At 40.9% G+C, this 25,232-nt stretch overlaps 1 long non-coding RNA gene across 1 annotated transcript in view; it reads left to right on the top strand.

Moving 5' to 3' along the window:
• Nucleotides 1-17,361, top strand: part of LOC119543621 — a 68,271-nt gene extending 50,910 nt beyond the window's left edge. Inside the window, exons 2-3 of the long non-coding RNA XR_005218670.1 lie at nt 13,128-13,201; nt 17,276-17,361. This is a non-coding gene — a long non-coding RNA (uncharacterized LOC119543621). The remainder of the gene's footprint in view (nt 1-13,127; nt 13,202-17,275) is intronic.
• Nucleotides 17,362-25,232: the final 7,871 nt, after the last annotated feature.

Genomic DNA, 25,232 nt, shown 5'->3' with positions numbered 1-25,232 from the left:
CAAATATCGTATCTGGGCAAATGGAGATTGAATTTGTCCTGCTCAAGCCCCAGTGGAGTGGAGGGGCCCAAAGGACCAGCTCATGAGGACACTCACCATGATCTACTGACATGTTTCTAGCTCATGCCCAAGGATTTCAGGGAGCAAAGCAAAGGCTCCTGGGTCTTCAAATTACTGTCTTCCAGTTCTCCCTTCTAGTCATTCCAAGGAAGTGAAAGATACTGATTTTGCCCTCTAGCTTGAGTTTCAGACAAACGTTGCTTAGACACAAAGGTGAACAAACCTCTAGCTCCTTTAGGCCCATAACTATACTTCAGTAGAAGCTCTTTGTGAAGGTATCTACTGAGGAGTGGTGAAGCATTGAGGCAGGTGATTGTGGAAGGTGATTCGTGGAAGAGTCTCACTAACACTCATCCCTTCCCACCACTCCCCTACTGCCCAGGGTGACACCTCCACCTGTCAAATGGGCATTGCTGTGACAGCTAAGGGTGCGTACATGTGTGGAGTGTGTGGTTGGATGGTTTATTTTCTTTGTGCTTGTCGTTTGCCAAGTGGGCAGGAGAAGGAAGGAAGGGTGAGGAGGGCAGCTATGAGGGAGAGGAATAAAAATCAGAGGTTTCTGCCCAAGGTTTATGGCATCTGCTTCCCACCAGTGAGGCGCTGAGTCAGCAGCATATTTCATATCCTCAATCTTTACTCATTTCAAGGAATACAGAGAAGGCTTTCTGTTTCTGATAACCCAGGAATGAGTTTCCTGGTTCTCTCTGTTTGCAATTCCTATTCTTTCCCAACTCCATCTACCAAGTACGGATTTTGAAATAGACAAAAGTGTGTCATTCTCTTACTAGCATGTAATCTTGGGAAGTTACTTAACTTCTCTGAGCCTGACTTCTTCATCTCTAACACTATCCTCTTGGGTATTTGCTTGAATCAAATTAGATTAAGTGACATAATGTATGCAGAGTTTCTTATGTAGGTTGTATATTTTAGGCACTTGATAAACTGTATTATTAATATTCTGAATAATTTTATTTTCTTAATCAAAATGGATGTTTACAGGCTAAGGAATTTCTCTGGCCACTTGAGAACTTGCTTGCCTGTTTGGTTTTCTGTGTGTGTGTGTGTGTGTGTGTGTGTGTGTGTCAGGGGGGATCTCTGGCTGCTGAGCTGTGTATTTCTGGAAGGAAAGGGCTTCAGCACAGGTACAGGTACACCAATACTGTTCCTATAAACCTCTGCTTCAATCGTGTTCAGAGTAATCCAGACTGTGACTCTTGCTCACTCTGGAACAGTGTCTGGTTTATGATGCTATCTAAGGCTGACTTCCCCTTGGCTTTTGATCAGTGATAATGCTGATGACAATGATAACGACAATAATCGCAATCACAGTAACTAACAGCTAAGGTTTGTATGATGCTCATGGCATGCCAGGCATTGTTCTAAACCCTTTACCTGTATTAATCCTTATGACAACCTTGTGTGGTAGGTTCTATTATTATCTTTATTTTACAGATGAGGAAACTGAGGCACAGGTGTACTCAAACCACTAGGAACAATCATCGGCCTTTGGATTACTCTTAGATCTACTTTGGTATTAATAACCACAGATTTTACTTTGGTTTTCTTCAATCTACACACAAGGGTTATAGTTCCTTCTGAACCAGACTCACAAGCCTATTTGTCTGCTTATTCTGTTTATGCAGTCTTTGGTTTACAAATTTGCAAATAAAATAAAAATAAAATCCAAGAGTAGGTCCTGTAAGGTGTCACTGCAGAATGTTTCCTGAATCTGACACTTCTGATCAAGGAATTTGCCTAAACCACAGTTTAATAGGCCATTGTGTTTTGCACAGACTTGCAGCAGCCACTTCTCTTTTGACTCTGCTTTCATGCTTGCCTCTTTCACCCAGCAGCCTGGGTGAGATAGGGGTAAACTAGATGGTAACACTCCCATGCTAAAAATCCTCCAGTGCTGACCCATTACACTTAAAATACAAACTTCCCATGCTGTCCAGAAAGTCCCACCAGGCAGCGTTCTGCCTAACGCTCTGCCCTTATTTCCTAGTCCCTCCCCTTCATTTGTGAAATCTCAGCCACTCCTGTTTCTGCTTGAGAGGCTCTGTCCTGCTCTCTCCCCTGCTGGGAATACTATCCTCCTCTTTCTAGAGTGTAAATTTCTTGAGGGTGCAGACTCTGTCTTGTCCACAGTTGCCATCTAATTCCTAGAAACATGCTGGCACCAGGGAGGTGCCCAGTAAAAGTATATTAAATGAATGCATGACTAGAGTGGTTATTTGGTAAACCTGGACCTGAAAAGCAGAAAGGAGCTCAATGAAATCCACTCTTTCTCAAAATACCTCTCGCCTGAGTTCCCAGAGAAGCATTCTCGTCTGCATCCAAATCTGCACCCGTCAAGTCACTCCTGATTAGATAACAGGTTGGGACATTATTTCCCAACAATCTTTGCTAAAATGTACATTCTCCCTGAAGACTTCTCCTCTATTCCTGTCACATAATCATGTGCATTCAGAATAATTTCTCCATGATCTCTTGGGCTGCCATCTTGAAAGACCCTGAGACTTTGACCCTGAAGGAATGCTTCCCAGAATGTCAGAGCTGGAGGGGCCCTCACAATCACCAAATACAGCCCTTCATCTTACAGATGAAAGCTGAGGTCCAGAGAGCAGAAGTGCCTTGCACAAAACCCAACAACAGATTAGTGAAAAAGCTCATTCTAGAACTTAGGTCTCTTGACTTCCAGTCTAGTGAACTACTTTACAAAACAGATAAGTTTTGTTGGAAAGACATGCTACACCCACAAGTACTGAGTGACAGATCTAAGCAAAGCAGTGTTTTAAGGATTCTGGGAAAGGGGAATGTGTGCATTGTTGGGGGGGGGGGGGGCACTGTTGGGATCTGAGAATGCTAGAAATAATATATTTTCTTCCTCTCCCAGGCCCAAAAGAAATTCATCAGTAAATTACAGATATCAAGTAAAGAAGATTTTTTGAAAAATATTGGTAGCACTGATTGGAAAATACCATTTCATATCTGCAGCCACCAGGCTTGGTAACACACCTATTTTTCAACTGTGGACCTCAAGAAGGTCCACTCAGCGTAGAGTCTTAGCCTGAAGAGTAGTCATAAATATCCAGGATCGCTGCTTCCTATTGGTCCAGGGTGGACAAGGAACAACAGGAGTGAATCTCCACTGCTTGCAGCCTTTTGATAGGTTAACTCCACCCAGCCCCAAATGTGGATACACGGATGCCAGATCCTTCCCATCCACTAATCCCATGAGCTGCTTTTCCTCTGTGGGAAGGGAAGGGGGAGTTAAGGGTCAGGTAGCAGTGACACTTAAACTAACCAAGTCTCTCCACAAGGGGGCAGAAGGGCAGGGACACGAACGTGAAAATAGATCACCATTACTGAGCTGGAAGAGCAGGCCTGGTGTATAAGATGGGCTGATGGGAAGGAGTTTTGTCCTTCCCTCAGAGGCAGAATTCTCACCAGATCAACTTCATTCTCTGAGTGATTAGACCTATATTCCTTCCAGATCCTCCTCTCACTTTATTATATATGCTAAAAAGGCAGGAGCTCATCTTCTTATTTTTCTTTGACTCCCTAGAACCCAAGAGTTGTAGCAGAAGATATCTGGTGCAGAAGAAATTAAAAAAAAAAAAGTTGATTAAGGAGGGACATTATAAAAAATGATGTATATATATTTCAAACATTTTGTTTAAATTAAACCATATACATAGGCAAATTCTCATTTTTTTTTAATGAAGGTTGAAGCCTTTTTCTCTGTGTTTGGGCATGCTGTTTGGAGTGCTATGTGTGTCTTGTGAAAAGCACACCATTAAAACATCTTTTATGAGTCGCACTTTCAGTTTGTTTCAAATGAAGGGAGAAACACTATACACGCATAATTATAGATTTTTACAATTTTTAATGAATTTTTGCAGTTGGCATGCTTACATTTAAACCAACAGCCTTTTTAAATGACTTATCTTTGTCAAGTCTTTTCAAAGTGTTAACTTAGTCAAGACAACAACTCTGCTCATATTTCATCAATTTAAGTAATGCTGAATTAGATAATGCAATTAAAATTGTTGGGGTCTACAAAAGGGGATCCAATAAATAGCAACCCTCTTTCCTACCCAGGTTCTAAACAAGTGAAAAATAAAACAAAGAGCAAATACTGAGGTTCGAATATCACCTTCATAATGATAGAAGCCAGGTTGAAGGACGCAACTTAAGGCTTATTAACCCATTTGCTAGTGCAGCTAGGAATTATGGAAGACATAACCACTCAGTCCCAAGAAGCACTGGACTTGGACTGGCTTTCCCTCACAGGGATAGAAGCTCTGGAGAGAGTTGCAGGTGTGTTGATCCCCTAGAGAGGAAAGCAAAGCTGAGCCAACCAACCACGTTATTCTTCCCAAATTTACCAATTGTATGTTACTCCACCTCTTAAGGGGCAGAAAACAGTAAGGAAGGGGAAAGAGGTTTTGAAGGTACTTGGACAAATTCTTTCATTATGAAAACGAGGAATGGACAAAAGGAATTCCCCTCTAAAAGTAATAGCAAGTGGAATTGGCATAAATAGGTCAGGAGCAAATGCCGCTGACATTTGGTATGCACACAGCTCCACACATGGAAACAGAAGAGCATGGCTCCATTGGAGAATAGCCTCCAGGCTGGGTGTGTTTGGGCAGCATGCTTTTCAGAGGAAATGATGAGTGTTGGTTAATCCTTTTATTTCACAGAAGTCAGTCAAGAGAATTCAATTATCTATTGAGTCCAGGACTACTCCATCCTGTATGTGAAGAGTTATGTGGGATTTAAGTGTTTAATCTATTAGATTTCATCTCATTTATTTCAAGATGTGATTTTATAATATTTCAGAGGAATATAAGGAAACAACTTTCCTGCAGGCAAAACTGAAAACTTACTTTTCTAAAAACTCTAGAATTTTCAAGATGATTTATGACAAAACAAACCTATTTTATAATTACTGAAGTGCTAATAAAAGTAGTGCAAAGTTATCAGTACAGCGTTTATACCCCTTCAGCTCTACAACTGGATGACGATAAGCATCTTTTTGTAAGGATTAAAAGCTAAGAAAAGAAAGTTGATCTTGTACTCTTTGCTAAAATTTAATTTCAAGTACACGTAATAAAATATAGGTATTTGTTTAAAACATTTTCTACATGTGAAATATTTAGGTTTTAAAAATGACCCAGTGTGTCACAGCTTAAAAAAAGGTGTAATTGTCTTGTTTGCAAAATTTATAATAGGAAGAAAAGTAACTATTTAAAAATGCTGTTTTTATTTTAAATATTTCCACTCTTTAGATAGAAAACATGCATATGCATCACAAAATTTTAATTAAATGTGTTCTGATTCTTACTCCAGGTGAGCCAATTTGGGAGTATTCTCTGAATCTATTCCTTTCCAAGAAAGGGGAAAATCCTCCACAGTCTTCTTTGAAAAATGGAGAACATTTTTTGTTTTTATTAACTAAAAAGTTATCTTCCATGTTAGACCCTCTCTGCTCTCCTATTCCCCTGTCCCCTCCCAATCTCCCAAAGTATTTGTGACAAAGTATTGTTTTTATAAAGATGTAATTTTGTATAGCAATTTTACAATTTCCTGTATGAATGGTTGTTAAAATCCATTTCTAGTAAAGGTCTGAAGATTTTATTGAGACAAGACTGAATAGAATTCTTTCACTTATTTACATACGTTGAAAAAAGACAAGTATTATAGTCTTGGTTTTGCAAAGTCAATTCTTGTGCATAGAATGCATAAAAATAGATACACAAAGCAGAAAAGGCTGCTATCCTTGGGTGCAGCAGAACTTATGCTGGTTGCAATATTTATTCCAAAACAGACATTGTTATCTAATGAAGTTTTCAAATTGTTGGTCACTAGCCATTACTTGGGTATGAAATCAATTCAGTAGATCACAACTTGAATTTAAAAGAATAAATAATAGGGCAGAAAAAATGAGGGTTCGTTGCATATAGTAACAATAAATGCTGTTCCGTGGAATCTTTGTTTTGATTTTATATTATATGCATACTGGGTTGCAAAGTTTTCTTGGTGTAGGATCCTGATGCCAAAAAGGCTGAAAAAGCAAAGAACTGAGATCCACTCATCTCTTAACTGCTAAAAATGACCTTCGTATTTGTTATTATTGTGCTTGACCACTGGGAAGTATTTGACACTGTTGACCCAAACCTTGGCCTCCCGCTTGAAATGTGTTGCCCTTTCCTTGACTTCTGTGATGTTTCTTCCCCATTTTCCCACTCTACTGGCCAAGCCTTGTGAGCTTTCCCTTACCCATTCTTTTTAAAATTCCTTCAGAATAAAGTACAAATTTCTTAGCAGGGCTAAATACTCTTCATATCTGTCTCCCACCTGTTCTGTAGCCTATCTCCCACCTCTCACCCACAGGTATCCCATCCCACAGGCACCACATCCCCAAAGCACCCTATCCCGTAGCCAGACCTCATAGTTCAGCCATTTCATGCCTTCTCCCTTTGCCCAAACTGTTCCCCCTTTCCTGACCAAACAACTAATCTCCTTCTAGATAATCTTTGGATTATCACTTGCATTGCCACACAGTATACATCTAAAATAAGTAGACACATACATACTCATATGATGGAAATAAAAGTTCAGAGGAAGAATATTTATCTTTTCTATATTGGATACACTCATATTCCCTTCCATTTTTGAAAATGCCAGTCCTGAACCATCAAATTAATTTCATTACCCAGTAATGGGTTGCAATCCAAAATAGGTCATGGAAAACCACTGAGAAGTGAACTGAAAGCCCTTCCTTTAACCTAAAGCCCCTCCCCATTTGTGTGTCAGATGCTCCTTCACTCTGCCTCCAGAATGAACCACTGTGAAATCTTCTTAGTACTTCTCACTCACTAGCTTCATAACTCTGAGCAAGTTCATTCATGCAACAATATTTAATAGTGTCAACGATGTCAAAAGCATTGGAGATACTGAACATAGATGAACTAGATAGACCCCATCTCTGGCCTCACAGAGCCTGGCATAACTCATCGATCCCTTGAAATGCAGACCCTCATGTCTTATTCCTGTTAAAGTTCACCTTGCTAGGTTTAGTCCATTATCACAAATCTGTTGGGATCTTTCGGCAACTTAATTTTGCCATCATTTCCAAATGAAAAATCAAATCATATTTAAAACTGTTTCTAGAGATGTGGAGAGTTACAGTTTTTGTCGTTATTAATAAGCATGTAATCCATAAGCATGAGTCAAAGGTAAAATTATTGCCCAGACAAAACCAAAGGTAGAAGCAATTCCGTGGTTTCCTATGTATCTGTTTGGAAGATTTGCAGCCCCCCACACCACCACCAAACACTCTATAATCTCCTTAAGAGGAGATGTGATAGTATCCTATTTTTTGTCTGTATTATCCACAACATGAACATTATAGATGCTCAATAATATTTTATTGCTTAATTGATTGGTGGATAGAATTAGTAAAAAATGTCCCACATTTTAAAAAGTACATCTGGAAACAGGAGAAGCAATTATCAGGGGCCTAGATCACATAGGAAGTTCCCGTAAACATAGATTTTAACTCCCAATTTCAATCTGGAACATGGAGATTCTGGGACAGTAAAGAATATTTCTTATTTCCCATCTTCACGTGTGTTTGGTTTAAATAATATACTTGAGACTAGCAAAACCCACTAGCGCCTTTTCAGATTGCCTTTATCAGGGTTTAATACCCATTCTATTTTTAAGATAATTGCATGAGATAGTCACAGCTAAGTAACACTGTTTCCTTAAATAAAGATCATGTGGAAAGAATTTATCTGTGACTTTAAAAACTGATCGTTTTCTCAGCTGGATAATTCCCGGGCTGATTATAGCCTCTTCCTTAGTCACAAACATCATCTTCCCCTCCCCTGAGCTGCCTTCAGCCAGAGAATCGGTGCAGCTTGCATTGACTTGTCTCTGGCTATGTTCGATTTTAAAGCTTCTGGCTACTGAATGGAACACGGCCAGTGTAAGAGCAAGCACCCGGCTGTCACTGTTCTTTCCACAGGTCCTTCCCGTGATCCCAGCGGTTACCCGGCCATGCTGGGGTAGATAAGGGAAGAACACAGAGTGGCCTGGGCAGAGGATCCTCCCTCAGCGGCTGGTCTAGGGCTTCTAAGAGGGAGAAGTTTGTAAGGGCTCCGGAGGGCTGCGGTGCCTGCTCGGGCGCCACGCCCCCCACTCCCCCACATCCCCCCATCAGGACTGGGCCAGACAAAGGGGGTTATTCTCAGGGAACTCAACTTGCAAATTTAGCACCTCGCAGGGCTGACATTATGATTTAAGCTCCTTGTCACTGGAACTTAATCGTTCACTACTGCTTGCAACCCACACTCACCGGGAGATCCCGGCAGAGCTGCAAATGGATAATGTGGCACGAGCCAAGGGGAGAATGAATGCATGCTCCCACGAAGCACAGAGAGATTTCATCCTGTCAGGTTCTTTTGTTAATGTCAAAAGAACAATGCACTTTATTCGCTTATTCAGTAAGGGTTATATTGTCACCAAATAATGTTTCTCCAAAGCTTCCAGAAAGTTTTCAAACACACGTGCACATCCGCACAGAAGGTATGGATACTGCCCCTTCAGGAAGGAGTTTGAAACTCACGTTAAACTCCATAAATAGTTAAAACGATGCAGCTGTGTATAAACCAACCTGACCATCTGTTGTTTTTCCTCAGGAAAAAAAAGTGGTTTCGGGTTATGAGGTGTCTAGTTTGTTTGTTTCTTTTATTTCATTCGAATATGTAGATAGAACCATGATCAGATATTTAACTTTTATTCAAAAGTAAAGGGGAAAAAGCAAGGGTATTGGCAAAAGGTGGCCATGAGTAGCAGAAGCAGCATGCTTTGGACACACACCAAGCCCAGAATGGTAGACACTAAATTAATCCTTGTTGAGTGGAAACAAAAATGATGGACCTTGATTTAAATCCTGATTCTGGCCTTTATTTGCTGGGTGACCTATGCAAGTGACTTAGCGTCTCTGATCCTCATTGTCCTCAAATTCAAGTGGAGATGGTGCCCACCCCCATCAAGCCATGGTGAAGATCACATGCAATGAGGTAATCACGTGTGTAGGGTGACCTGGACCACTCAATAAGTGTTAATATTTTGTTATCTTGAGCTTGGTTTTGCTATGGAGATTTCTCTGTGAGCTGCATGAGGGCAAGGCCTTGTCTGCTTCGCTCAGCTCTGTACTCCGAGGTGCTCGGAGGCACGGAGGGGTGCCCAGTCTGTGCTCTTCCAGATAGTATTTCCCAATTATCTTGCCTTCCATTATCCCAGGTAAGACGAGTTTTGCCTCTGCTTCAGCTTGGTTGCCATCAATTATCTCACAGCTTAGTTCCTCAGTGATTTATCCAGTTGGAGTGGTAGTGAAGAGCAGGACCCTTAGCCAAATAGTGCTGGGCATTGGGAGAGCTGCAGCGAGTGACTCTCTGCTCCAGGCCCAAGTGTTGGAAGCTTCTTTCCTGCTGCCTGTGGCATGTGCACAGGCAAACATGAAGATCGCAGGTCTATCCCAGGTCTTACACTTTGGGGCTTAATGGTGCAACTCTGCCACTTGTTACTTAGCAAACATTCATGTGCCAGGAGCCCTGTGAGACCAGGCACACAGAGATGAGCAAACACAGTCTCTCTCCTCAAGGAGCTTAGAATCTGTTCCAAGAAAGACAGATAAACAGATCCCATCAATGCAATGTCACTGTTTCTTGGGAGAGAAAACAAGCACACAGGAATTCAAACATAGATCTTGATTCCGGAAGCACTGGACTCAGGCAGATTGTGATTAACTATTGCTTTCTACTTATTAGCCATATGACCCTAATGTATACTGCTTAATCTACAGAAAGCCTGTTGTTGACCTCCTTGCTACTCCAAGTACAGGGTTTGTTGAGGGGGTCAATAAATCAGCAGCCTCTGCACCCTTGGGAGCTTCTAAGAAATGCAGAAGCTCAGGTCCCCACCCAAATGCTGAATTGGAATTTGCATTTTAATGAGATTCTCATCTGCGTTTTGAACACATTAGTGTTTGTCGTGCCTTGATTTGTCTGTAGGTGTGGGTAAGATGCATGAGGTTACAGAGACACAGTAGTTGGCACATAGTAGGTAGGCACATAATGTGAGTTTCCTGTGTTTCTATAGGATGTATGTCAATTGAGTGATACCTTAAGTGCTATTGAAGTCATGTTGCAGTCTACAAGATACTAGTGAGAGAAGCAGCTATAACTAAGTCATGCCTTAGAGCTCCTGCTTCCAGAGGCATCATAAAGAAGCTGATCAAAAGGGGAAATGTTTTTAGTAGGACTTCAAGAGAATACACTCTTCAACTTTTGCTAATGGGCAGCAGAGAGAAGGCCAACTCTGATACACAGAAAGCACAAGTGCATAGGCTAACAAACAGTATAGTCCCTGGGAAAGTATGTCCACTATAGAAGAGAATGGAGGTGCAAATGTCCCTGATCAATTGGACCCAAATATCAGAAAAAGGATCATAATCCCAAAAAAGGGCTACCAGAAAACAGCTAAAAGCCAGTATTAGAAAATCCAGATGGCTCCCCAAATAGCTGACATACAAGAAAGCATATTCAAGTTCAACAGTAATTAAAGACACACCCATGAGGTTGACAATGAGGTATCACTTTATACTCAGACTAGGAAGAATTAAAAAGACTATATAACACCTACTTCTGCAGTGGATGAGGGGGAAAGCGTACTTGCATACTTTGTTAATGTGAAAAGTTATAGCCCTTTTGGAAAGGAATCTGGCAAAACCTATCAAAATAAAAAGCATATACTTAGACAAAAATACATATTTATATACTTATAAGTATACAAATGTATATACTTATATATATTTGCATACCCCACCACCACACACATACATCTTCCAATAATGTTCAAAACAGCAAAAAACTGCACAAATTTTTGAATTTCCCACACCGTGGACTCTGAGGCAGACATTAAAAACAATTGGCTAGGCCAGGTAATTTGGAAGGATATCTATAAAGAATTGTGGAGAAATGCAAGATGTAGCAAAGTATGAATAACATAATCCCATTACCATAAAACAAATGACAAAAAAAAAAAAAACCAGACAAACCCAAGTCAGATGTCTTCATTGTCTTCATTTCTCCTCCCCCAAGTCCTCTTCCCACGCTTCTCCAGCTTGCAGTGTGCCCTGGGAGAATGGTCGAAGTGGACAACACCAATGCACTCTCTTAGCCTCTGGCTTCCTGTCGGACCCAGCCAATTAGAAGCCCTGGCAGACTGGGGCTATGCAGGAGAGGGAGGTCATAGCTGCTCTCAGGACAGCCCTTTCTATACAACTTCCCTTCCAGGTTCTGGTAACTGCTCCCTCCCCTCCTTTGCTTGGCCTTAGGAGTGTTAATAGTCCTGGGTTCCAGTTCCAACACTTGTGGTTTTTCAGTACTGTGTCCTGGATTTTTATAAATAATCCCTTTATCAGGTTCTCTTTGGATGATCTTAATTAGAAATTGCCATCTATTTTCTGTTTGTGCTAATATAGCCCCTATTTCTGCATATTTATTTATGTATATTCAATTTTGTATATGGTTGCACAAACATGGAGAAATATAAAAGGATATGGGCTATGTGGGTAAAATGAGATGTGGGAGTCAGGTGGAGGGGAACGATGTGGTGGAGACACTTGTAGGTAGAACAGGGGAGAGGATAGCTGGCCAAAAAAGGGAGAAGAATAGAAAAACCTACACAGAAAAAAAAATTATACATGAGATAACATTTGACATTTATATAAAAAGTTTATGTATTAAAATTTTAATTTTAAAAAATAGGAAATACAGCAAAAGGAGCAAAATAATACAGATTTCCTGGCTCATAGAGTAATGGGGAAGCAGAAGCAGAGAGATGCCAAACTCGTCTCGCTGATACAGACTGAAACACCCTTAGTAAACAACCTGGCGTCACAGTGGAAGATGAGGTTCCTAAGCAGTTTGAGGGACTTATAGAGAAAAGAATTCTTATCTTAGTGATTGGAAATGTTCAAAGGGAATAAAGAGGCACACATCTCAAACAAAAAAAAAATCCCTTTCTTAAAACCCTCTTTAGCTGTAGAAACATAAGAAGAAGCAAAATCAAAGTTGAGAAGATGGCTCAGTATTATGTTTGTATTTGTAGGATAGAACAAAGAAACATACCCACACAATTGGTCGAACAGTACTGCATTTTATTCAGTGATAAAAGGAAGACATGATGAGATGGGACACTAAGGTTTTGAGAGAATGTTTGAGTTGGCATCAGACCAATTTTATTAGCCAAGAACGACAAGACATATTGAGCAGAGGTGTCAGAGCTGTGAGAAGTGTATAAAGCAGAAGTCCAGAGTGGAGAGGGCAGCCAAACTAACGAAGGCAGTGGCTCGTGTTCCAAGAGAATGATTGTGCTCTTATTTCCTGCCCCGGAATCAGACTTGCTGAGAATCAGAAACACTTCACTAATAAGAGAAAGTAATCACATCACGATGGCCAAGAAAGAGGCTAGCACATTATGGAATCATTTTATAAGCCATTATAGTTTTTGCTAAGCATCCTTAGAGATGAGTGGGTCAATGTTGAATCTGAGTTCATCAGAGAACTACAGAAGAGGATTGAATTCTAGAAGGACACTAGCCTATTCTAGGGAAAGCCTTGGGGAGAGGTTCAGTAGGGCACTGCCCAACGGACATGTTGCATATTCAAGGTGAATAAACCTCACACATTGGAGAAAGTGCCTGAGATCCCTTGGCCATGCCTTTAGCTCTCCTTGGCAGAAAAATTAACCTATTACCTTATACTTGACCAGGAACCTTTACTGCCAATTGATTTAGTGTTAGATCCCAGTCAGAGAAACAGATCAGCAACCACCCACCAGTAATGTGATATGCCCTTTCTTTCTTACCCTGGTGTCACTTCTAAAGAAATTAGTTTCTGCATGTTAAAGGTATTGCAAATGGAATGCATTGATAACAAATGAACAAGTATTTATTGACCATGTCATATTCTTGTACCATAAAGGTAGAAGAGAACATGGAGATGATTTGCCTTGACATCTTTACTTTACAGATGAGGAAGCTGAGGGACTAAAGAGGGTAAGTTACTAGCCCAAGGTTACTCAGTAACTTTTACAAGCCACATTGTGTCAGAAACAGACCCACAACTAATAAGCATAAAGGCTTCTGTCCAAGATTAAGAAGGGAGGATTATAATAAATATAATAAAAGCTAACAATTTAAACCATTTATTACTTATAGAAATCTGCATAGCTTCTTTCAAACACAATGCAAATGCATATATACACACATACACATACAAGCCTGGCATTCATCATTCTGAAAACCTATGGAGACACATCTACCCTGCATCAGTAACCAGGGAAATGTCTGTGTTTCTCAAACTAAAAAGACAATGGGGACATATGCCAACAAATGATTAAAACAGGAAGACATTGTTCCCACTCACTCTATTTTCTGTACTCTTAATTCCCTGCCTCTTATGTCTGCTCATGGTGCCAACTTATGTTGTAAGTGCAGAAACCAATCCCAACGAGTCCTTGCCATAAGTCCAGCTACGATTGACTTTACTGCTCCCACCTTACTTGCTATCAATTGTGTCACAAGCTCATACTGACCACCGAAAGAGCAATCAGTTGGAGTGACAGACTATCACTTCTGCAGAAACTACAAAACTGACTCTGACATAGAAACAGGTTGGAATTCCTGGAGTGTGGAAGCGTGGGCCCATTCAGTCTCTGACATTCCTTATTAGTTTGACCTAGGTGGAGAGATGCAGAACTATTTGTAACTCTGCAGCAATGGCAAGACTAGATGGGTGCTGGGAAAGACCCTGATGGTCAGCCTAGGGCATCACAGAATGGATCTGATCTTGGCTGGTATAATAACATTCCAGTTTACACAAGCTGATTCAATTAAAAATAATATGTATATAAATTCTCTTGTTTAAGTGAGAGATAGTTGGGATTGCTAATTATGCTTTCGCAAACCCATGAGAGGACATATACTCCTACATGGGCTGGAATGGATGGATCTGATCAAATACTATGATCTGGATCTGTTGCAGTAGCAACTGGGTGAATGCTCTAACCAAAATGAATATGTTCATTCAGATAAGACCACAGACAGCAGATATCAATAAATCCCCTCATGTAAGGGACCATCTCCTTATGAATCCTGAAGAGAGGGTCTCAGCACTTGGTAGCTGCTGCTTCTTCTGAATTCACCACCATCCATTCCTTCTTTCTAATCTGCCATCTTCTTCATTTCCTGACTTTTTGTTATCAGGTTCTATCTCATGATGGAGCACTGAGTGTCAACAAGAGGTAACTATATCTCTTTAGAGGCATGGGTAATTCATATACACCCTCTGTGCCTTAGATTCCTCCTCTGTAAAAGGAAAAAAAAAATAGCAGTGCCTGTCTCATGGGATTTGTATAAGGAGTAAATTAATTACTATATGGTGAAATGCCTGGCCCAGAGTAAGAGTTTGCTGTCATTATTATTATCATTATTTAGAAGGGACTTAAAAGATCTTGAATATTCCATGCCCTCCACATTGCCATGTGTCTTTAAGGATTGTAAGATTTCTGCTGATTCTGAGGTCATTCACTGATTAAACTATGGTTCCTAAATTCACTCTCTCTCTCTCTCCCTTTCTCTCTCTCTCTCTCTCTCACACACACACACACACTCTCAGAGCCATGAGGTTTCAGGGTGCACCACAATATGCATTAATTATTCCACATTTCACAGTTGTCTTAGTTCCAGAGGCCTCAAAACTGAAGTTCTATTGAGAGTGCCCATGTGCCAGGTATTGTGGCACTAGGGGTATGAGTAAAAACAAGATTTATTTCTGTCTTCAAGGAACTGAGGGTCTACTTAACAAGTACATGCTGGCAAGGAATTGTGAAACATCGTGATGAGTGCGCCAACAGAGTCACCAAGGTGTAATGGGAGCCCCAGCAGACAGCACAACTAAAAGGGAGAGAGGCATTGAGGGAAGGTCATCTTGGAACGGACTTCTCAAGTGTGAACAGTAGTTTAGTAAACAAACAAGCAGGGAAGGACGTTGCAGGTGGAGGGACTAGCATGTACAAAAAAAGGAAGAAGAGGTCACAGCCTATTTAGAGCACTTGAAGGCATTGCTGATATCTGTCACAGAGATCAAAGGATAAGAAATGGCAGGAGTGTTAGGAGATGAGGCTGACCAGGGGTCTGGGGGCCTCATCAGGAGAGATCTTGTGTGCCATGCAAGGACTTCAGTCATGCTTCTACCACTGTCGAAGATGATGTCCATCAAAAGATTTTAAAGAGGAGCATGGCACAACCAGATTTATATTTGAGAAAGGTCACACTGTCTTCAGAGTTGAAGATGGATTGGGAAAGAGTCAGTGGGCCTGGGGAGCAGGGCAGAGGGGACAGGCCAGGCTTGTAGTTCTTGAAACAATGGCTTGGTCACTTCTTCTTCCCCTCCCTTCTCTGTGCACCCATGAATAAAAGGTATGTGACCAGATCTTTAGGGCACCTGGTCCACTGGATGGGCACCTGACCAAATTGGCTGGCGTTCTTCTTCCTGTGGTTAAAATGGCCTTAGCAGCTGTGACCCATGGGCAGACAGGGTAAGGATCGAACACTAAATAGATTAGCTGAATCCAATCAAGTGGTGATGCACTCTAGGTGGGAGGTTACAGACTTCATGGAAGCAAAGCTGGTGAAAACAGGTGAAAGAAGTTACAAATAATTGGGTAAAAGGTTAAACTCAACTCAGGAGTCTCAGTTTAGCTAAAAGTACCACATTTGTAGGAAATGGGCTCAGCATCCACTAATCACTGACTATATATATATATTTTTAAGGCTTATTGTGTCTGCCAGGAAAGAGAGAACTACTAAGCTGAAGGTTCTAGTTCGGAGCTTTTGTCTGGACATAGAATCTCTGGTTAATGTGAAATACCAACCAGTGGGAAGGAGCGCCAATTTTCTGAGAATAGTTAAGCGGTTCCCTTATCAGTTAAGTGTTTTCCAAACATGGGAGGATTTAAATTAACCACGGATCAGCGAAGTAAATAAAACCCACACTTTAAGCATTTTTGTGTTGAATTCAAAGCAATCCCTATATGTTTAATATTGAAAGCATTTGTAATGTTTGTAAAGCATTTTTAATATTTAGGAGATTCTGGCATATTCGATTATGTCATTAGTTGTGTGATTCTAAATTAAATGTCTAATGAAGTGGTTGATTTCAGACCAAAGCTTTAAAGTTGAAAGTTCTAGAGAAGTTGGCTAAGTTTGTAAACAGTATTCAAAGATTTAAGAGAACTTAAGGGTCACAATACTTAAATTTAATTTATTTGATATATAAGAACTGCTTAGCTACTTGGGAAAGTTTTGCTTGTTAGTCAAGCATTTGAAGTTCTTAAAATGAAAATTGTATATATTACATTTATAAATGCAGTTCAGACTGTTTAAAGGCACTTAATTGCCAAAATTGTAAAGTATCCCCTAAAAATTTATTAGATTTATAGATGGAATAATAAGATTTGTAGTTTGAACTTGAAAGCTGAAAGAGAAAAACCCAATGGCTTCATTACTTCAGTATATTGAATATTTATCTTAGAAACTGAGTAGCTGCAAACAGTCTTTTATGTGCACAAAGGTTGCCCTCGAAAACCCCAGAAAATTTCTATTGATTTTTTTTTTCTGGGATTCTTTTGGAACTGAGGCAGGGGGAGAAATTCCGTTTCCTCTCTGGGCTTGAGTAGAGAGGCTGGTGGTCTGGTGGGCCACGGCATGACACAGTCTCACTGCAGAGAGAGAATGAAATAGGCAGACAAAGAATGTTCTGAAAGTGTTTGATCCCAGGGTTGCAGTCAGCCCTAGGACCACCTCTGCTCCTGCTTTATCATGGGTGGTTTATGCAAACCAGCTTATCTCCCTTTTTGCTTTAGCTGGTTGGAGTTGAGTGTCTACTACTTCTAACCAAAGAGTTGTGACTATGGTTGAGGCAACGAGGGAGGGGGTCTGTATTGAGGCCACCTGTGCATAGGACTGGGCTGTGTGATGTGAAAAAGAAAAAAGAAACTATTTAATATGTTGGTTCTCATATATTCCTTTCTGAGAGGAGTTTTCCCATGACGTTCTTGTCTTTTGAAGGGCCCTGGATATTTGACCTGCCCTCCCCTGCTATCTCCAAGGACTTCGCCCTCTACAAGGCCAAAGGAGCTGAGCAGAGCCAGGGTGAGCCAGAAGGCAGAGTGTGGACATTTCCCTTCTCCTCTCTCCTCTGTTATTCTTGAGTCTGAGATACAGGAAGGAGAAGCAGTGACATGAGAGAACCTCGAGTCACTGTGTAATTTTTCTCCGTTTACTAGGAAGCTCGTCTCCAGATTTAAAAACTAAAAAAAAAATATGGTACAGAGAAAGTTATGGATCTTTGATTAGGATTTCAAGACTCTTCTTCGAGTCCAGTAGAGTACAGTTGAGATGGTACCCACACCCTGACATCAACAGTTGGAGGATGATGCTGTCTTTCATTAAAATTAGGAACTCAGAGGAGCAGATTTAGGGATAAAAAGGATAAAAAGAGGGGTTCAGTTTGGTCAGAGAAGTATTTATGGTGCTGTGAGATATCCTCTTGGGAATCCCCTGTAGGAAGTGGGATATGTGGTTCTAAAATTCGGGAAGCAGACTGGGATCAGAGTAGTAAGTTTTAGAGCGACTATTATTGAGGTGATATTGAAGCCCTGGTCTCCTACTCTTTCACTCTACCTTTTAAGGTGTTCTGCTAAATACTATTCAGGGTACTGAATCAGTTAGGAATGTGTTTGGCACAAATAACTGAAAACTCATTTTACAGTGGTTCAAACAGATAGGGATTCTTTTCATTGTCATCCAATAAAATACTCGGAATGAGGCAGCTGCTAGAATTGCTTCCATGGCTCAGTGATGCCAGAGCCAATGTCTCTGTCGTCTCTTGGCATTTCACTCAGTCTCTGGACGGTTCCTGTATCTCTAGGCACAGAATCTGCATTCGAGGCAGGGGAAAAAGGCAGATGCAAGTTATATTGGTTCCTTTCTTCAAGAAAAAAAAAATTCGAGATCTTCCTGCTTTATCGGAACTCTCTTGACCCGTTCCTAGGACTGTCACATGGCTACCACTAGGTGCAAGGAAATCTGCGAAAGGTAGCCACTGAGAAGGGAATTCGGAATAACTGAGGTGTCAGCTGAAGAACTATGCTCCCCACGCATTTGGAGTTTACAGTGTCATGATCTTTACTGATCCCTGAATGCAGAGCCCATATGTGGTCCACAGTAGATGCCTTATTAGGCTGATGGCTTAACAACTGCTTGATCTCCTGTGATAAATGCTCTTCCTTTTGAAACTAACTCTATATTCTGAAATTCAATCAGTCATTTTCTAAAAGCTCTATATGAAATAACCCATACCATTAATGCCTGGAAATTCTGGTTATTCCCAAATGTGCAGAGTCTGGATCATCAAAAAAAAAAAAAAAATAAGTCTCCGAACTATCCCCTCAAAATTGGAAAGTGGGAGAGAGAGAACCTGATTTTTGACTAAGACTCAGCAAATCTTGGCCCTGATGGGCATTTGGGGATTACTTCAAGGAAGTTTTAAGTAAGTGGGACACATGGTTGCAGAGGGCTTGTTTGGGCAAAGTGATGCTTCAGGCTAGAAAACTGAATGTACAGTTTTGAATATACCAGAAATCTTCAGACTCTGTCTATCCTATGGAACCAGGGAGATATCCCTCTTAGAAATGATGATAGTGCAGCATTTAAGTGTCTTATCCCAGCAAAAAAGAATAAGGAAAATAAATTACAAAACCTCTTCTGTTGTTTCTTTGGTGCTCAGGATTGCCATTTTTATCATAACAGGTCAACTCAGGATACCAGGATGTAAAAGTTGATTCTAGCTTTATCTTGGAGGAGCATGTAAAATCAGAGGCCCCCTTCAGAAGTGCTTTGGTTTCATGTCCAAAACATCCTTTTTTTTAAGAGCTGCAGCTGGGGCCTTGTGCTCAGAGAGAGACCCTTGATTCCACAAAGTTCTGAACTAGAAGGTGAGTGCTATTATTTTCATCCAATGCCTATTACCTACTGTAAAGAAATGCTGGTGCTAAATGTTAATTTTACAACTATGTCTTCACTTCCAAATTGATTTTGTGCTTTGTTCCTTATGGCCAATACACCTTTATCCAGTTCCAAGTAGGGAGCTTACAAAATATTGAGTTTAAGCGTATCTTCCTTGAAGTAGCAATGGGTGATCTTCCCAAAATTTGCTTTCTGTGTCAGACTTCTAGAAATCACATATTTTCCCACTGATTTTTGCTATGCATTTAGAAATGCTTTGTTTTAATTTCTGATTAATGTCCAATTGGCAAAGGCTTCTAATGCTCTAAGCATAAGATACCCTCAGCTTACAACTTCTGTGTCACATCGTTAATATTTCATAGAATCTGAATATGCTCTAGGAGCTTATTAACTTATATAATGAGATGGAGAATTTTATTCACCCAAATTCCAGGGCAAGCTTGCTCCGAGATTAATAGCAGTCCCAGACTTCCCTGGGGGCTCTGTGTGAAGCAGCAGGTCATGGCGGGCTAAGGAAAGCAGGAGAGGCAAATGGCATGGTGGCATCGGGAAGAAGAAGGGAGAAAGACAAAAACCAAGAGAGAAACACACACAAAGAGAATACAGGATAGAAAAACTTACACAAAGAGAGAAAATTGTGAGGGACAGAGCAGGGAGAGCAGCTATTGTGGAGTCTTTTGGTGAAAGGATATGTCATTGGGAATTTTAGGATGTTTTGCCATGTAATGTGCTATTTAAACTCATATACCACTCTTTCAAGGAAATCAAATATAAGGATTTATGTTCTTCTTCAAGACTTCTGATACGTAGTGTTCCCATGTTGCTTCAAGGGGCAGAGACTAGCCTTGAGGTAGCTGAGATATATTTGGATTACACTTAAGATCCAAACCCCTTCTTCTCCGTATCACCTCTTCCAATTTGTCCTCCACTGGCTGGGAAAAATTGTTTCCACAAGTAAGGCATCGTCCAAATTAACTGTGATTTGTCAAGGACAGTATGTGAGTAGTGAAAAGGGATTTTGAGTGCGGAATTGGAAGGCCTAGTTTCCAATCCCAGCTGTGCTATTTGCTAACCAGTCATCTGAGTTTGTTACCTATAAATGAGGCTGCAGCATAAGGTTGTGAGAAATTCAATGAAATATTGTCTGTAAACATTCCAGCCACAGTGCCAGGCACGTAATTAGTATAATGGATCTTGCATCTGGATCAGTGGAGAATACCTAAATTATCCCATCAGACCTGCCCATGTGGGGTAGAGGGTAAGAATATTTTCTAATCAAGAGCTACCTCAGGTGTCATCAATAAAAGTCCAAATCCAATCCCTTTTAAAAAAATACAAAACAAATTAAATGTTGCTGAATTTTGTACTAACTGGAAAGTTAGAGAAGGAATTGGAGGATAAAATCCTCATGTTTTCAGCTCCACACATACCTCTGACAGGCTCGCTGTGGAATAACTTTGGTTCCATTAATTGAGCCAAAGGGAACATTTGTTGCTCAAGTCCCTGGAGCTCTGACAGCAAGGCATTCAGTGCACATTCTCTACCTGGTGGCTGCACTGGAAATCAGAGGGACTTTGATCCACAGAGACTGAGAGGGATGACAAGGACATGTTGCAGCATCTTGGTCTCGATACAAAGAGCAGAGCACATACTCTGGCTCCCACAGCCAAGAGTCCTTGTGAAAACACTGATTTCTGAGATGAGCCCTATCTGCTCCCCCACTCCCTGTACACTTCAACTCAGCATTTCTGTCTTGCTTAAGAAATATCAGGAAATGTTATCACCCTGCAATCTCTGTAATGAATGCCAAGGGGGTACCCCCAGGGCTGTACCTTGGTATTCAGCCCAAAATGATATCTCACTGTTAATTAAAGCTGCAAAACTCTCCAGGATTTCCACCAGGAAAACTGAAGTCTTTTCTGGTGTCATTTCTTAAATGGATGGTGATTCCAGAAATAACCCTGGGCACTCAAAAACCACCACTGGGTAAGAGTGGTACACAGAAGGATGGAAAGGTAGCTGGAAAGGATTTCTTCTAATCTGTACACTGTCCACCTGCAGATCTTAAGCTGGACATTTTTATCCTTTGATGACTGAGCAGAGGACCAGAGAACTTCTTTCCCACCCTTGCATTTTATATGAGGCAACCGAGGCCCAACAACTTGGCTAAGACCACACCATATCAGAGCAAAATTACACTTAGAGCTTCCAAGAATTTGCCACATCCTCAAAAGCTCTCAGATAATACTGCATGGATATATATTTTAGAAGGCATCTAGAGACTGAATATCCCTAGATTTCAAATTTTGCTTTAAAATCAGGGGCTTCTGACTGTCCCAAATGGGCAGTGGTGGCCCCCGGTTTCTGAATAACAAGTGGCCAGCAGTTATGCATTGCCACAAAGCCCAAACAGGCCATTTTTGTGCATCTTTCAACTAAGAGGTACAGGCCAGCAAATGTTCCACGTTTGTATTTCTCTTTAATGATGTATGTGGATTGTATTAATATGGAAATAGATGCAGCCCTGAGGCACTTTTGAAGTTGTCAGGGCTGTTCTCATATGACAAAGTTTTCATGTCTCCCTGCATTGTGCAGTGCTCCCTTGATTTTAAAATCTGTGCTTACCTGATGTATTGTAATTATGGGATCAAAAATGACAGGATGATGCTATTCCAAAGTTAAAATGAATGATAATAATACCTTAGGTTTATATAGTGTCTTTCTTCTGACAAAGTAAAAGAATTTTTGCATGTATTATCTCATGTATCCTCTCAACACCCCATTTTACAGATGGAGGGCCAGCAGCAGGTAGGTTACCTGACTTATCCAAGGTCAGCAAAATGCTCTGGCCACTGAATCACCCCTGTGCAAGGCTTTAAGGGCCCATATTCACTGCTGAACTGTCTTAGCATTTCATTCTTCACCCAGAGTACATAGCACTCTCTACATCCAATGATGGATAATACTACTGTCTTATCTGTGCTAAGTCTTTGGTAATAAAATCAATCATTTCCTTCTTCCCTTCCTCCCCTTTTTATTTCTCCTTTCCCCCATCTTCCCTATCTCCTTTTCTTCCTTTCCTCCACAAACATTTATGGGGGGTGCACCCATGAGCTTGGCATTCTATTAAATTCCACTGAGTCAAAGAGGGATACACAGTTTTTCTCTCCTTCCAGGAACTCAGGCTGGTGAGAGAGCCAGAGAAGTAAGTCAGGCAATTAGAACATGGCATGATTAGAGAGCTCAGGGCCTTTCCCAAGGACGGAGCCTAACATTGCTTGATGGGACTGGGGACTGACCCTGGAAGACCTTTAAAGACAAGACCTATGGGAATCCCATAATTTCACACATCCACCTAGTGACTTGAAGATGCAGTAAAATATCAAAAGTTTTATTATTAATCAAGCTAATTGTTTAAAAAAAAGTTCTTACATGATCATTATCACTTCTATGTGTATGTTACATTCTACAAAAAAAAAAAAAAAAAAAAAATTCTGTTCTCCTGTCTTGGCAAATATACCTTCATAATGACCCAAAGACTAAGCTTAGAATTCTCATACCCCGGAGTGCCAGGTTGGCCGAGTACGGGGGGCAATTCCCTGCTCCAGCTCGTGGGACTTAGCCCTGTTCCCTGTTCTTCCATTCTAGACTCTGGCTGCACTGGGAAGGACTTCAGGGCTGCATGTGTGGACACCCCAGCCTGCACACCACACCACAGCTCCATCCAAGTATCCTGCGAATGGTCTCCCAATGGCTTAGGGTTGAACATACTGGGGAATGTGTGTCTCAGGAGGGTGGTCCCCAGGGAGAAGCCCACACAGTCCCTGGAAGTGGGCTCAGGGCCATTGGGCAGGGAATTCTGGAGTGCTGGCCACCTGGACCATGTAGAAGACAGTGGGCTCTGAGGAGAAACATCCCCTTGGCCTCATGGACTCCTCTTAAGCAAGGGGTTTAGCTAAAGGTGGCCAAAGCTGAGCCTGGAGCAAGGACCCCTCTAGCCAGGGTCTAAGAGCTATTCTGCTGGATGTACAACTTGGAGGGTCTAAGAGATCCAATTCATCTCACCTAAGACTTGAAATGTCTGTGAAGCCTCTAATTTCATTTCATTTGAGCAAATTTTGTTTCTCCCCAACCCATCTCAATACATGGAAAAGTCAATCTTTCAATTGCTTGGACAAAAACACTTCATCATCCTTGCTTCTTTCTTCAATACCCCACATCCATCAGCAAATCCTGACAAACACATCCAGACGCTAACCACTTCTCACCACGTTCACTGCTACTATTTTACTCTAAGTAACCCCCATATCTTGACTAGAATTTTACAAGTGCCCCTAAGGATCTTCACCCTCGCCTCCACCCTTGCCCCCACCCTTGCCCCACCTATAGTCTACCTACAGCACAGCAGCCAGAGTGAGCCTCTTAAAGTCTGAGTCACATCAGATCATCATTCAGCCTAATATCTTCCAATGGCTTACCAACTGATTCAGCATGAAAGCCTAAATCTGGACTCCCCACATCCTGTCCTACTGGTTTCCCCCTTGGTTACTCAACTCATATAGCACACTGGCCTCCTGGTTGTTTCTGGAACCCATGGACCACACCCCCACCCCAGCATCTTCTCTCTTACTCTTCCCTCTGCTTGGAAAACTCTCTGCAAGATGTCTGTTCACATCCTCCCTCATTTCCTTCAGGTCTCTGCTGAAAATCACCCTTACCTTCAATCTTGCACCTGGCACCACATCATCACTGCATTCCCCTCATCTTGCTGTTTCTTCTTTTGCCCTTATCACAGCAAGCATGTATCATAAACACATATTTATTTGTTTTTTTTATATACATACCCCCTACATGTATACCAGAATGTATGCTCCATGAGGCAGAGACTTTATTCTGCCAGCACCCAGAACCATGTGAACACATAATACATGCTCAATAAAATATTATTTCATAGATGAATCAATTCCAGAAATTCCAGAATTTAGTCCTGAAATTTATCCAATTTTGTTTTACAATTAGTGTTTTTAATTACTTAAGTTAAATGAAAGTTTTAGGGAAATCAGTCTGTGATGTTCATATTGGCCTCAAATCTCCAGACTGAAAGCAGTGAATGCATGGGCTCAGTGAACATCTGCTTAATATAGAAAAGAATTATGTTCGCATTAGTGTAATTCCTGGCATGTTGTCTATAATTTTGAACCTAACCACATCCCATGTTCTTATTCCTCTGGATGATGTGTTATGTTTCTTAAAGTCCATTGACCCTCTCACAACTGATTTAGTGATGTAATGAACTTCTTCAAGCTGATATATGGCTTTGATGATCCCCCTCTCTTTGGCCCTTGTCTGTGCTATATTTACATGACTTTGTTTATTTGTTACTTTGCAATGCTGTCCAACTTTGCCTTCTTAATATAACTAATTTCCATAAACCACACACAAAATCCAAGTCATTGTTTTAGTCAAATCTTGTCCCAACCAAACTGTAACCTCCTCAAGGTCAAGATCTATTCTTTTTCTTCAGCTTTCACCTCACATCAGTCCATCTCCCAACACGCTATTAAATGATGCATGGGTATGTGAGCAGTTGCTCAAGAAATCTAAAGCATATAAAAAGCAAACTGTCTTGTAATTTGAGACCTTAGGGAAGGCTTAGCTGTTACACAAGTCATCCAAGGTTCCTCCATGTGTTCAGGGATACTTTCTAAGCACAGTCCTTCTAAGATCTTACACTTAGTCCTCCTTGTTCTTTTTTTAATTATCATGGGTTCCTAAACCTAGTTCTCTTAAAGCAGAAGAATGCAGACTTTCCACATCTTTATTTTTAAAAATTCTAAAAAAATGTTGTTATTAGAAAACTGGCAAGTATTTATTATGGGAGATTTTGACAACAGAAATAAGTGAAAAGGAGAAAATGAAAGCATTCGTGGTCCATTCCCCAGGGATAAACATTGTCCACGTTTTGGTTTCTGTCCTTCTTATTTTTCTGGGCTCCTAA

Source organism: Choloepus didactylus, chromosome 9 (assembly GCF_015220235.1).
Source record: "Choloepus didactylus isolate mChoDid1 chromosome 9, mChoDid1.pri, whole genome shotgun sequence".
Classification (NCBI taxonomy): domain Eukaryota; kingdom Metazoa; phylum Chordata; class Mammalia; order Pilosa; family Megalonychidae; genus Choloepus; species Choloepus didactylus.
Note: the sequence above shows the minus strand (reverse complement) of the source record. Positions and strands in the feature narration are given on the sequence as shown.